Source organism: Mauremys mutica, chromosome 13 (genome assembly GCF_020497125.1).
Source record: "Mauremys mutica isolate MM-2020 ecotype Southern chromosome 13, ASM2049712v1, whole genome shotgun sequence".
Taxonomy (NCBI): Eukaryota; Metazoa; Chordata; order Testudines; family Geoemydidae; genus Mauremys; species Mauremys mutica.
This window is the reverse complement of record NC_059084.1, coordinates 53,016,891-53,029,974: the sequence shown is the minus strand read 5'-3', so window position 1 is coordinate 53,029,974 and position 13,084 is coordinate 53,016,891.

Genomic DNA, 13,084 nt, shown 5'->3' with positions numbered 1-13,084 from the left:
TGGACATCCCGGCGGGCAGGAAGTACTTGCAACCTGGGATTTAAATTATGGTATTAACAATGAAGATGCTGCCACCTGTTAGTGCGCTGTTGCACACAGGTAAACGCTGACTCTTTCTGTGCAAAAATGCACCCAGGAGCTCAGATTGGGAGCTCTTCCGGGCTAGGAGCAGCTTTCCTCTCTGTGTCTGTACAGCACCCAACACTATGGGGTCCTGGCTCATCACTGTGACTTACTGGTGCTGCCATCACTACCAGCACCGTAATCATCATCATCATAATCAAGTCTGACAAGAGAAGTGTGAGGCAACCCAGAATAAACAGGGCTCTCACTATATGATGTTTTATGGCTGAAATGTTCAAATCAGGTAGTGTCTGCAAGCCTCCCAGTCTTTAACGTATGCATCCTGACAGCACCCTGTGAGAGGGGAAAGTGCTGTTACCCACATACAGTAGGGGCACTGTGGCACAAAAGTCTTTTCAAAAGCATCTCAGTGCTTTAGGAGGGTAAGTCCCATTGCAAATTACAAGCAAGGCACAGTTTTTAACAGAGAAGGTGATTCACTCTTGGAATAAACTCCCTAGGGAAGTGATGGACCCTCTATCTCTTGGGGTTTTCTGATCCAGACTGGAAGAGTTTCTGGAGGATACGGGTTAGATAAACACAGATTACTCAAGAGAGGGGTAACAGCATGACATTTTATGGTCTCTGAAATGTAGGGGATCAGACTAGAATCCTACATGATCTATTGGTTCCTTTTGGCTGTAAAATACATTTTAGAAAGTGGTTTAGGAAACCAAAAAACGATTTACCTACAGTAATTATCTGCCCCCCATTACCAGGACCATCACAATATTTTATCCCCCCAAAATCCCTGTGAGATAGGGAAGTCCCATTTTACAGATGGGGAAACAAAGAACAGAAGGACTAAAATACTCTCTCAGGATCACGAAGGGAATCTATGGCAGGTCTATAAACTGAAGCTGAGTTCCCCAAGTCCCTCCCTGGCCTGTACCTTAGCCAGAAAGACCATCCTTTGTTATTCCAAGGAGAATAAGATTTCACCCTTTTCTGGAAACAGTTGTGAGATTAAACAAGAATTGCTGGTTTGTTGCCTGAGTTGGAAAGTTTGCTAACTCCACTAACCATCAGAGGGTAATGCTATAGTTTAATAGGTACTTAAGTGTAGGTTAATAGATTTAAAGGCCAGAAGACCACTAGATCATGACCCCCTGTATAACACAGATCACAGAATTTCATCATGTTTCTCCTGTATTGAGCCCAATATTTTGTGCTTGACTAAAGCGTATCTTCCTCAAGTATCACTGCTGGGGCATCCCACCAATTGGACGTGGAGACCAATTATAATTATTATTGGTGTGTCTCAGAGATTGCATTATTATAGCGCCTAGCAGCCAAATTTGAAAATGTATTTCGGTGCCTAATTCACATTGATTTCAGCGGAACGTATTGACCTTTAAAATCTGACCCTTAGTCCCCCTGAGCCTCAATTCCTCACCTGTAAAATGGGGATAGAAGTCCTTCCTTAGACTATTTAGACAGTAAATTCTGCCAGAAAATGTTTTGGGGTTTTTTTATTGTGTGTCTGTGCAGCGCCCTGCACAAGGAGGTCTTTATGTGGTACTGCTATATAGAGAAAGGTAATAATGCTATAATGATAATAAAAGTAAAGCCGAACACCCGCACGCCTTCAGCCAGCAAGCCGTTCTCCATCTGTTGAGGATGAAAGTTTAAAGAGACCTTTGATGAGCAACATCTTGTGATATGTTCGAAAAAACACCCTCCTTAATCCCCTATTTCCTTTACTGCCACAGCAACCAAACTGCCATGCAATCTTTGCAGATAAGGCAGAAGTGGTGATAGGTTGAATGCACTCGGAATCTAGTTCTGTCGTAACAGGCGGTGTTATCTCTCTACCGCCAGCGACAGCAGCAAGCTTCGATCTACGAACAGAACAAAATACCCTGCGGAGTGCCATGAATGGGCGCAGCTGTCTCTCCTTGTCCCTGTTCTGTGAGTAACGCCGCTTATTGTCTATTTTAAATGCATTATTGTTATAGTAACACCCACTGCCTCCAACTGAAATCAGACCCCATTGTATTGTGTTGAGCTTTGTATAGATACGTACTGAGAGTCAGTCGAACCCCAGAGAGAATACAACTGAGAGTTACAAAGATGCCTAAGGTATTTAGAGGCCAAATCTCCGCTACTCTTAAAGGTAACCGAGTGTCCAAATCTTTTAGGTGTCTGATGTTCTCAGCCCAGATGAGTTGCTGAGAGTCACCCAGAGAATGGGTACCAGGGCTTGAAATTAAATCCAGTGTCCTGAGCCCCAGTTCAGTGCCCTCCATACCAGACACCTTCCTCTGCCATCACCATTGCAAGCTAACCGAGTCCAGTTCATGTTCCTCTTGTGCTGTGCATCGCTAGCCCACGTTTGTTGTTAAGTATTTTATTTAACTCTCTTTCATTCCCTCCCCCGAGGTTGTATCTGCCTGTCTGAAGTAACCCAGTCCCCCGACCAGAGCCGCGCTGAGTTGACTGATGCAAAGATTCAATGCACCCATGACATTCCGGCTGGGAATTACGATTCCATTTACTGGTATTACCGGAAGGCCAGCACTGAACTGACTTACATCGCTCACAGCTACAGTGGCGAGAGAAATTCAGGGCGTTTCCGAGTCTATGTTGACCGTGCCAACAGCTCCAGCGTTTTAACGATCGGGACTTTACAGCCGGGAGATGGTGCTGTATATTATTGTGCCTTGCAGCGCACAATGCTTCGCCTGCTGTAACACCCTGAACAATAACTTGCCACGGAAGGAGAGCTGGATCCAAAGACCATTGAAGACAATGGAAAGACTCCTGTTGAATTCAGTGGTGCAGCTCAGGTGATTAAAGAGAACCGTGGGCATAAATTCCCGCAGAAAGCGAATTCTCATGCCTAGCAATGTCTGGGGTTAGAGATGGACTGGATTCCTCAGGAAGGTTGGTCAAAAGTTAGAAAATAAATAGACAAGGCGGCTCAGCTTTCACAGAGCTCTATGGAGAAGGAGTTCGGCCAATAAAAGATATTACCTCTCCCACCTTTTCTCTTTCTTACCCGGGACCAGCACAGCTACCACAACAGTGCAAACAAAACAGAACCACAGATAACGACAAGACACTGACCAAACGCAAATGAGTCCTTTCAAGACAGGACATGCAGGTTATGAATGAGATTTGTTAACCCATGTATGGAAAGTTCATCTACGTTAATAATGATAAAATCAAGTGGTTAATTAAAATAATTCCTTGTCAAGTTCTGGTCACCCATGTTCAAGAAAGATTAATTCAAAGTGGAAGGGGTGCAGAGGAGAGCTACTCAGATGTTCCGGGAAACTGAGAGCTGATTTTAGAAGAGGCGATTGATTATTTAGCCTAGCAAAACAAAGGCTGACAGAGGATGCCCGGGATGGTATCCCTGGCCTCTGTTTGCCAGAAGCTGGAAATGGGCGACAGGGGATGGATCACTTGGTGATGACCTTCTCTGTTCATTCCCTCTGGGGCACCTGGCACTGGCCACTGTCGGAAGACAGGATACTGGGTTAGAAGGACCTTTGGTCCGACCCAGTCTGGCCGTTCATATGTTCTTATGAGGATCTGACTGCTCTTTATAAATGCACCAGTAAGATAAACACGAGAGAGAGAGAGAAGAACTATTTAAGCTACTGGACAATGTTTGTAGAAGCCAGGACAACTGCTTATAAACTGGCCGTGAATAAATTTAGGCTGGAAATTAGAAGATGTCTAATCATTAGAGGAGTGACTGTGAGGTTACAGAACAGGTGATAGGAGGAGTGGGCTTGAACAACCTAACTAGTTTTAAGATGGAGCTTGATAAATTTATGAATCAATTTGTAAAAAGAGGTCACCTGAAAAGCTCTATGACCCAGGATGGAGGTCCCTTCCAGTCCTATTCCTAGGTTCCTATGGATATTAATTGTTTAACTATATTCTCTTTTTATTAAAATATTGGGAAAATTAATTGTTTTTTGCAAATAAAACCAATATTTTAAATATTTCCGCATATAATATAAATGTTATGAAATAACTGTTTATTTTAACTGTATTTTTGCATGTATGAATCAAAAGAAGTTGTCTTCATTAAAAAGCCCCACCTCCCAAAAATTGATTAAAACAGTATTTAAAAATAAGTGGCTATAACTTAGAAGAATGTGAATTTTATTAAATTATTATTCTTTTTAAAATTGTATGTTTTGATTAAAAGATGTCTTCGTTTAGCAGTACTGAAAAATGGATTTCACAAGAATTGTCAAGAAGAACTTTGTGTGTCTTTTATTGGGAAATTCATTTTTAGTTAATATTTATAATAACAATTCAGCAACAAAGAATCCTGTGGCACCTTATAGACTAACAGACGTTTTGCAGCATGAGCTTTCGTGGGTGAATACTTCAGACTTGCATCTGAAGAAGTGGGTATTCACCCACGAAAGCTCATGCTGCAAAACGTCTGTTAGTCTATAAGGTGCCACAGGATTCTTTGTTGCTTTTACAGATCCAGACTAACACGGCTACCCCTCTGATAAATAACAATTCAGAATGTATTAGAATACAGGAAATGAAAGTACAATAAAGGACATGGGAACAATACAATACAATACAATACAAGAAATGAGACTAGACTAGAGTAGACTACAATGTCCTTTAATGACTATTAGTATATTTAAATCATTGGATGGAATATGGACTGGAAAAGAGATTTGGATTCCATGGTGGATGGTACCTGATAACAGATGCTCTATCTATCTATCTATCTATCTATCTATCTATCTTAACTCTTACTCTTCCCTTCTTGAGAAAAGATATGGGGCATTTCCTTTTTGTTGTCCCTGGGTATAGTGCAATGTAGTACAGTTTTCATAAGCTTTATTCTTGTCCACATTCATGGTGCAATATATTTCTATAACGGTCCTGATCCAATAACTCTTAAAGTGGATGGGAAGAGCCTGTTGACTTCAAAGGACTTTGGATCAGGCCCGGATGAGTCACCTTAAGCTGAACAAGGCATGCGCCTAAAAAATAAAAGCACCTATTTCCGGTGAGATGAGAGAGCAGGTCATGAAGCTCACACCAAAGGGACCTGTCTCACAGCAGCGACAAACACCCTTGAGGTCTCAACATGCCTGCGCTTCGCTTGGGATTTATCCTAATCCTGAACTGGTCTGGTGAGCTTATGAGCACAATAGTGTTTAATTCCAGCTTCTATTTCTGTTCTTGGCTGATCTTTGCTTAAAAGACTGAGATGAAATCTGTGTGTCCTAGTGGTTTTGTAATAACTCCGGTGTTACTTTGATGTGTTTAAAGGGCTCACCCAAGGTCAGACAGTCATCCAACCCGTGGGAGAAAGAAAGGTGAGGGAAGGGGAATTTGTTACCCTGGACTGTAGCTATAATTCTGGCTTCCCAACGCTGCTCTGGTACAGGCAGGAATCCGGAGGATCGCCACAGTTCATCCTTCATGAGGGCTCCAGGCATGAAGATTTGGAAGAGAGGTTCAGGAACCGTTTCAATGCCAAAATGAATAAAACCAGCAGGGTTTTCCCTTTGGATATATCATCGGTTCAGCTGTCTGACTCCGCCACCTATTACTGTGCTATAGAGACACAATGAGAAAAAGGATAGACCTTCCTTTACAAAATCCCTCCGCCCAACAAAGCACAAAGACACAGCACTCACAAGGAGTGGCAAACTGGGGCTTGTCTACACTTGAAAATTAATGTGGATCACGGTAGGGTACGAATTTAAAGTGCAATAGAAATTCCTTGAAATATCCACCTGTTGACACTCTTATTCCAGAATAAGAATGCCTTGTTCCTTTTTATCTCAACCCACCTTCAAAGTGGGTTAGAGCAAAGGTATTTTTGTCCTGAAACACACTCTTTGAGCCTATAAAACACTGGGCACTTTAGAAATAAATGTAAAGACTAGAGAGTGTTTTAGAGCAAGAGGGAAACATTAGTCATTGAGAATGTAAAATGAAAAGCAAAGAACAAAACCAAAGAATGAATAAAAAAGGGAAGAAACACAGAAAACATAGACAGCGATAGAGAAAAGCAAAAAGCCGCCCCAAAACCAGAAAATTTAATGCAAAAAACTCAAACACTCAAACAAGCAAAAAATCCAAAAACAGACACAGCAACAACATACAGCACAAACCACAAGACCGCAGCCACAGAATACAAAAGATAAACACAAACAGAATAAATACACACATATGCACAAAAGTCTAAACGTCAACATAAACAAGGAAATAGAAAGAAGCCCCTCCTGTGTTCACAAAAACACAGAAAAGAAAGAAAGAAAGAAAGAAAGAAAGACTCTTACCTCTTTAAAAATGTACCATAGGATATATATATTAAAAAAAATCCAGCCGATTAAAACAACAACAACAATAGCATAAACTTTAGGCTGAACTTCAGTGCAATGTAGGTACCTAATTCATTTAGATTTATTTGAAAATTGCAGCCGAAATGCTTTGCTGAGTGCCTTTTGCAGAGCCCAGGTCTGTGTGAACAGTTGTGCGGCATTTCTTTTTCTCATCACTCCTAAGGATGTTAAAGCGTCATCTGGTGTTTGGAAGGATAGTCGCTGTTTGATGTCTGGCTGCTCCATGTCCGATTGGAGGGGTTTGAGCTGAGCCGCGGTGTGTTACCCCGAGTGCTAAAGACGACAAAGGCTGGAGAGCTCCGTCTTGTTACTTTTGACGCCAGGCTTACCCAGAAATCGAAGTGCTGCCAATCTCCTTCCTCTGCCAGCGTCTGCAGAGGAAGGGGCACGTGACAGGAACTTTTGTGTTACACGGGGGATGACTGAGAAACTCTTGTTGTTTTCTTGCAGAGATGATAAGAGGCTGCTGCCTTCTGCTGCTTCTCAGCAACTTATGCCGAAGTAAATACAACACAATAGCACAGACCCCAATTCTGCATTTGCTTTCTGTGCTTGGGTTTCTTCTGTTCTTTTTTTCTTTTGGTTTTCGGGTTTTTGTGTATGAATTTACTGTGTCTGAGTTTCTTATGTTTTCTGTGTTAATGCAGCTTTCCTGGTGTTTGTGTTCTTGTTTTCTGTGTTTGACTTTCTCAGTTTGTATATTTTTCACTTTTTATTTTGTTTTTCAGGTTTTCATATTCGTGTTTTTGTGTTCCTATGTTACTATATTTGTGTGTGTTTTCAGTGTTAATTTTGGACTTAGGGTGTTCCTGTCTTTGTGTTTTTTCTTTTCCTCTTTATGTGTGTGTGTCTTTAATGTTGGCTTTCAGGTTTTTCTGTTTAAGTTGTGTGTGTGTGTGTTCTGTGTTTAGCATGGTTTCCAGGTATTTGTGTTTGAGGTTTTGTGTGTTTTCTGTATTAAGTCTGGTTTTCAGGGTTTTGTTTTTCTTTTCTTGTTTTCGTCATCTTTAACTGGTTGTGAAGCTGTTAAATTCTCTCCAGATTTACAATTACACAGAATAATTCTTGCCTTGCCAGATCCTGTCATTTCACTGATCAGCCATCTCTGCTGACCTTTATCCTTCTCCCTTATTGACCCTTGGCGGGCAGTTAATCTCTTGGCCTTCTTAACACGTTTTATTGTCTCGCCAGCAGCCGGGAGTGAGGTGGTGCTGGAACAAGGTGCCCAGGCCTTGGCAGTCCGGGAGGGCGAAGAAGTGACCTTCCAGTGCCGTGTGACGGGAGGGAGGATGAGCAGCTACTGGATGTATTGGTACAGAAAGGGGCAGCGGGGCCCCCTGACCTGGATTTACCGAGAAGGGGACCACTATGGAGAAGGCTTCCAGGGCCGCTTCGTAGGGAAAGTTGATAGATCCGACAACAGGTTCACCCTCAGGATCCTGAGCGCAGAGTTGCGAGACAGGGCGGTGTATTACTGCGCTTCCAGTCCCCACGGTGCCACAGCTGTGCTGGGGAGCAGAGCCAAAACTGACAGGGCGGCGGGGGAGGGGGGCACCGCTTGCAAACCACGGACTATGGCCAGCTCTGGGGCACAAGTGGCTAGGGTCTCTCTCTCTCTCTCTCTCTCTCTGTGTGCACGTGTTTCTCTGTGTGCGTCTGAACCTGTCAGGGAAGCCATCGGACAGAACAGGAAGAAGTGCATCTATCAGACAGTATTACTATAGAATTTAGTTCTGTTTATACCAAGTCTAGGTTGGGATGTTTCAACGGAGAATAATTAATTAAAAGCAATTTGAGATCTGCGGGTTTGTAGTATAGTATAGTATAGTATAGTATAGTATAGTATAGTATAGTATAGTATAGTATAGACGGGGGTGGATGGGGATAGATAGATAGATAGATTGTGCTTGTCCTGCGCAGAGACGGAATTTAAGCCTCATTTTGTAACTCAAAGAAATGGCCATAAGGTGCTGCTATTCACCCATAATCCATTTTCGGAGACCAGCTAGACGATACGAGCTGTCCAAGGTGGACACCCTCCATGGAGAGTTTGCGCCCTCTTCCCTGGATTGCCCGGGCAGATGCCATAGCACGGCAGCCATTGAGCCCATTCAGCCTGTTTTCACTGTCACCGTATGTCTACTGGATGCTGTTGACATACGTGGTGCTGCAGCGCTACACAGCAGCATCCCCTTGCCTTTGCAAGGTAGCAAAGACGGTTACCAGCCCTACTGTACCATCTGCTGCTTTGCAAGTTGACAATGAAGGTGTGAAAGTAAAATAAATTATATAATAAAATAGATAGGATTAAAGAAATGCTGTCTGTACCTTTAAGCAAAATTGCTAGAATGCTGCAGTCCAGGTGTCAGGAATACAGACATTAACATAGAACAATTGCACCATTTAAGGGCAATTGGTGAAGCATTAGCCTTAAATCGATAAAAGTTAGTAAGGAAGTAGGATATGCATGCTGTGCCCCAGATTAATTTTACTGTTTTGTTCTCTTTGTCCCTTTGTTTAATTCCCGCTCTTTTATCTGTATAAATAAGACTGTTTGGGTCTTGCATGGCCACTCACATTGTCTGGGTGTTATTGGCAGAGCGCTGTGCTAATAAAACAGAGTGGTCTGACAAACTGTGAGTCTTCATTCTAACTTTGACAACGGTTACCAGTCACTCTGTGACGTCTGCTGCTGTCATGGGTGCTCCTGGCTGGCCTCGGCGAGGTCAGTCGGGGGCGCCTGGACAAAATGGGAATGACTCCCCAGGTCATTCTCTTCTTTCAGTTTTGTCTAATGGAGAGTCAGTCCTGCCTAGAATATCAGGCAAGCCTACTAAAGAACCAGAGAGGCAAACAGCCACTTGGGATCAGAGCCCCAGACATCCCGCATAAATGATGAGCTGCATGCCATTCTAGGGGGTGCCCGTGCAGCAACCCCACCACTTGCTTCCCTCCTCCCCCACTCCTCCTGGGCTACCATGGCAGTTATCCCCCCATTTGTGTGATGAAGTAATAACGAATGCATGAACAAGAAACAGCACTGACTTTATTGCCTCTGCAAGCAGAGATCAAAGGGGGGAAGGGGGGTGGTTGGCTTACAGCAAAGTAGAGTGAACCACCATTCTGCACTTGCTCAGCCTATAGCTGAAAATGGGAATCTGTGACAAGCACTAGGATAGACGCACAGGCTGGACTGAATCTCCATTTGTATGTGGGCCTTTGGTTGACACTGGTAAAATACAAAATGTCCCAGGATATGTATATTGGGGGACAGTTCTAAATGGCAGCTTAATTTTTTTATTTGAAGCAAATGTAGAGGTCTAAGTATCTGATTGTGATCCCTGGTAGGCATGACCACGCAGTGCTACTAACTGGGAGAGCAGCCTGAGGCAGAAGCCTCCAACTGGCATGATATTCCAGGCAGGACTGAATCTCCATTAGACAAAACTTAAAAAAGAGAATGACCTGGAGTCATTCCCATTTTTGCCCATGTGCCCCTGGCCAACCTCACCGAGGCCAGCCAGGAGCACCCTTGGGATGACAATGACGGATATCAGTCATACTGTACTGTCTGCCATCTGCAAGGCAAGGCAAGGCAAGGGGATGCTGCTGTGTAGCGCTGCAGCACCGCGTCTGCCAGCAGCATCCAGTAGACATACAGTGCTATTGAAAAAAGGCGTCGGGAGTGGGCTGACGACATAAAACTGAACCACCCGCAGCAATGTTTTTGACCCTTCAGGCTTTGGGAGCTCAGCCAAAAAATCAAATGGTTTTTGAAGAGTGCAGGAACTGTGGGATAGTTGAAGTTGTCAGTCACCCCTCCCTCTGTGAGCATCCATTTGATTATTTGGGTTTCTGGTACGCTTGTCTCAGCTCCCTAAGTTTCACGCAGCACTGTGTTGAGTCCCTGTTGTGGCCTCTGTCCACCATGGCCTTGGAGATTTTTTCAAATGTTTTCGCATTTCGTCTTTTGGAACGGAGTTCTGATAGAACAGATTTATCTCCCCATACAGAGATCAGATTCAGTATCTCTCGTACAGTCCATGCTGGAGCTCTTTTTTGATTCTGGGACTGCATGGTCACCTCTGCTGATCAGCGCTCCACGCTGAGCAAACAGGAAATAAAATTTAAAAGTTCACGGGGCTTTTCCTGCCTATCTGGCCAGTGCATCTGAGTTCAGATTTCTGTCCAGAGTGGTCACAATGGTGCACTGTGGGATAGATCCCGGAGGCCGCACTAACCCTAATGTGAAATGGCAGTGTTGGATTTCCGTGCTACTCCCCTAGTCGGGGAGGAGTACAGAAATCAATTTTAAGAGACGTTTATATCAAAATAAAGGGCTTCATTGTGTGGATGGGTGCAGGGTTAATTTGATTTCACGCTGCTAAATTTGAGATAAACTCAGAGTGTAGATCAGGCCTGTGTGTGACAGCAGTAGAGACGAGATGTGGATCGCCGCCTGCCTCTTTCTCATCAGTAAGTGGTTTCACTTTACTGGCAATAAGAATGTGGTTTTCCAACTCACAGGTCTTACTGTGCCTCCATTGCTCTCCTGCCAGGTCCCGTGGCTGGGAACTCTGTGACGCAGATTTGAGCATCCACAGGTCGATTCCATGATTTCAGAGAACATTTTGTCTCACATCCTTTTTTTCAGCCACCTTATCTGAGATAGCCTTTGGGATGGAGGAGGGAGGCTTGAAAAATTTGCAGCTGCTGGAGGGAGGGAAAAAAGGGAGAGAAGTATTTTAAAAGATACATGTTATAGAACAAATGCTTACACTCTTTCATGGTGAGCAACAGTATTCACATTACATAGCACATGTGATTTCAGTACAAGGTTGCATTTTGCATCTTAATATTGAGTGCCTGTGGCTTTGGTGTTACAGATCACAGCCGCAGGTCCGGGTAGCAGAATTCGGCTTGCATGCGGCCATGGTAAGCCATTGTCTTTCAGCTTCTGCAGCCTTCATAAAACCAGCGCCCTCCTTTCCCACATACCAAGCAAAGCCCGTTGAGTGCTGTGGTTTTCCTGTTAATGTGCAGCAGCATAAACCAAACTAACCCCGCCCAATCCAATTCTCTGGGATGATAGCTTTATCCCTCCCCCAACTGCGTGGCTGGTATCAGGGAAGATCCCTGCTAGCCAAACCAAAAAGCTCAGCACCAATTCCCCCCACCCCCCGGTTTGGCTAACTGCAGGGAAGGATTTCTTTTCAGCCACAGGCAAACAAGCAAGTAGGAACGGCCACCCCTGTCCCCTTAATTAAATTCCATATTTCAACCAGGTTACCATGAACAATATCACTTTCCTGAGGCTAACATAGCGAGATAAAGAACGGATGTTGCTTGAATGCCAGCAAACACCGGGACCATCCGCTGCCAGGCTTTGTCATGCAATGATACCAGATTACTTGCTACTAGCATGGCGTGGTCAAGCATCCTACCATGGAGGACGGAATAAGGCTGCCCTGCCCATAAACCTTCTGCAAAGACTTTTGGAGTACCTCCAGGAGAGCTTCATGGAGATGTCCCTGGAGGATTTCTGCTCCATCCACAGACAACTTAACAGACTTTTCCAGTAGCAGTACTGAATGCATCCCAAGTCCTCAGGGCAAATTAATCATTAAAAACACTTGCTTTTAAACCATGTTTTATATTTACAAAGGTACACTCACCAGATGTCCCTTCCATGGCTTCATGGTCTGAGATACTGCCTTGGTAGGGTTGGGAGGGTACTTCATTCAGGCTAAGAAAAAGATCCTGGCTGTTGGGGAGAACAGAGTGCTGTGAGCTCTGTGCAAACTCATCGTCCTCCTCCTCATATTCCCCGTCCACAGAATCCTCAGCCATGGCTGAGATTACCTCCTCCTCGGAATCCATGGTCAGGGGTGGGGCAGTGGTGGCGGACCCCCCCTAGAATTGCATGCAGCTCAGTGTAGAAGTGGCATGTCTGTGGCTCTGCCCCAGACCTTCCGTTTGCTTCTTTGGTTTTCTGGTAGGCTTGTCTGAGCTCCTTAACTTTCACACGGCACTGTACTGAGTTCATGGTGTGGCCTCTCTCCATCATGCCCTTTGAGATTTTTTCAAATGTTTTGGCATTTCATCTTTTGGAATGTAGTTCTGCTAGCACAGAATCCTCTCTCCATACAGCGATCAGACCCAGTACCTCCAGTACCTCTCAGACTGCATGGTTACCTGTGCTGATGAGCTCTGCTTGGTCACTTGTGCTGATCAGCTCTCCATGCTGGGCAAACAGGAAATGAAAGTCAAAAGTTTGCGGGGCTTTTCCTGTCTACCTGGCCAGTGCATCCGAGTTCAGATTGCTGTCCAGAGCAGCAGGGCTGCCCGGAGGGGGAGGGGGGGACAAGTGGGGTCATTTGCCCCAGGCCCCGCAAGGCCCCCCATGAGAGTTTTTTTGGGGCCCCTTGAGTGGGATCCTTCACTCCCTCCAGGAGCCCTGGAAAACTCTGTCTGGGCCAGGGCCCCCGGAGCTTCTTCCCCTCCAGGTCTTTGGCAGCGTGGGGTCCTTCTGCTCTGGAATGGAAGGACTCCCTACCGCCAAATTACCACCGAAGTGGGGCCCCCCGCCGCAGAAGACCCCAGGCCCCCTGGAT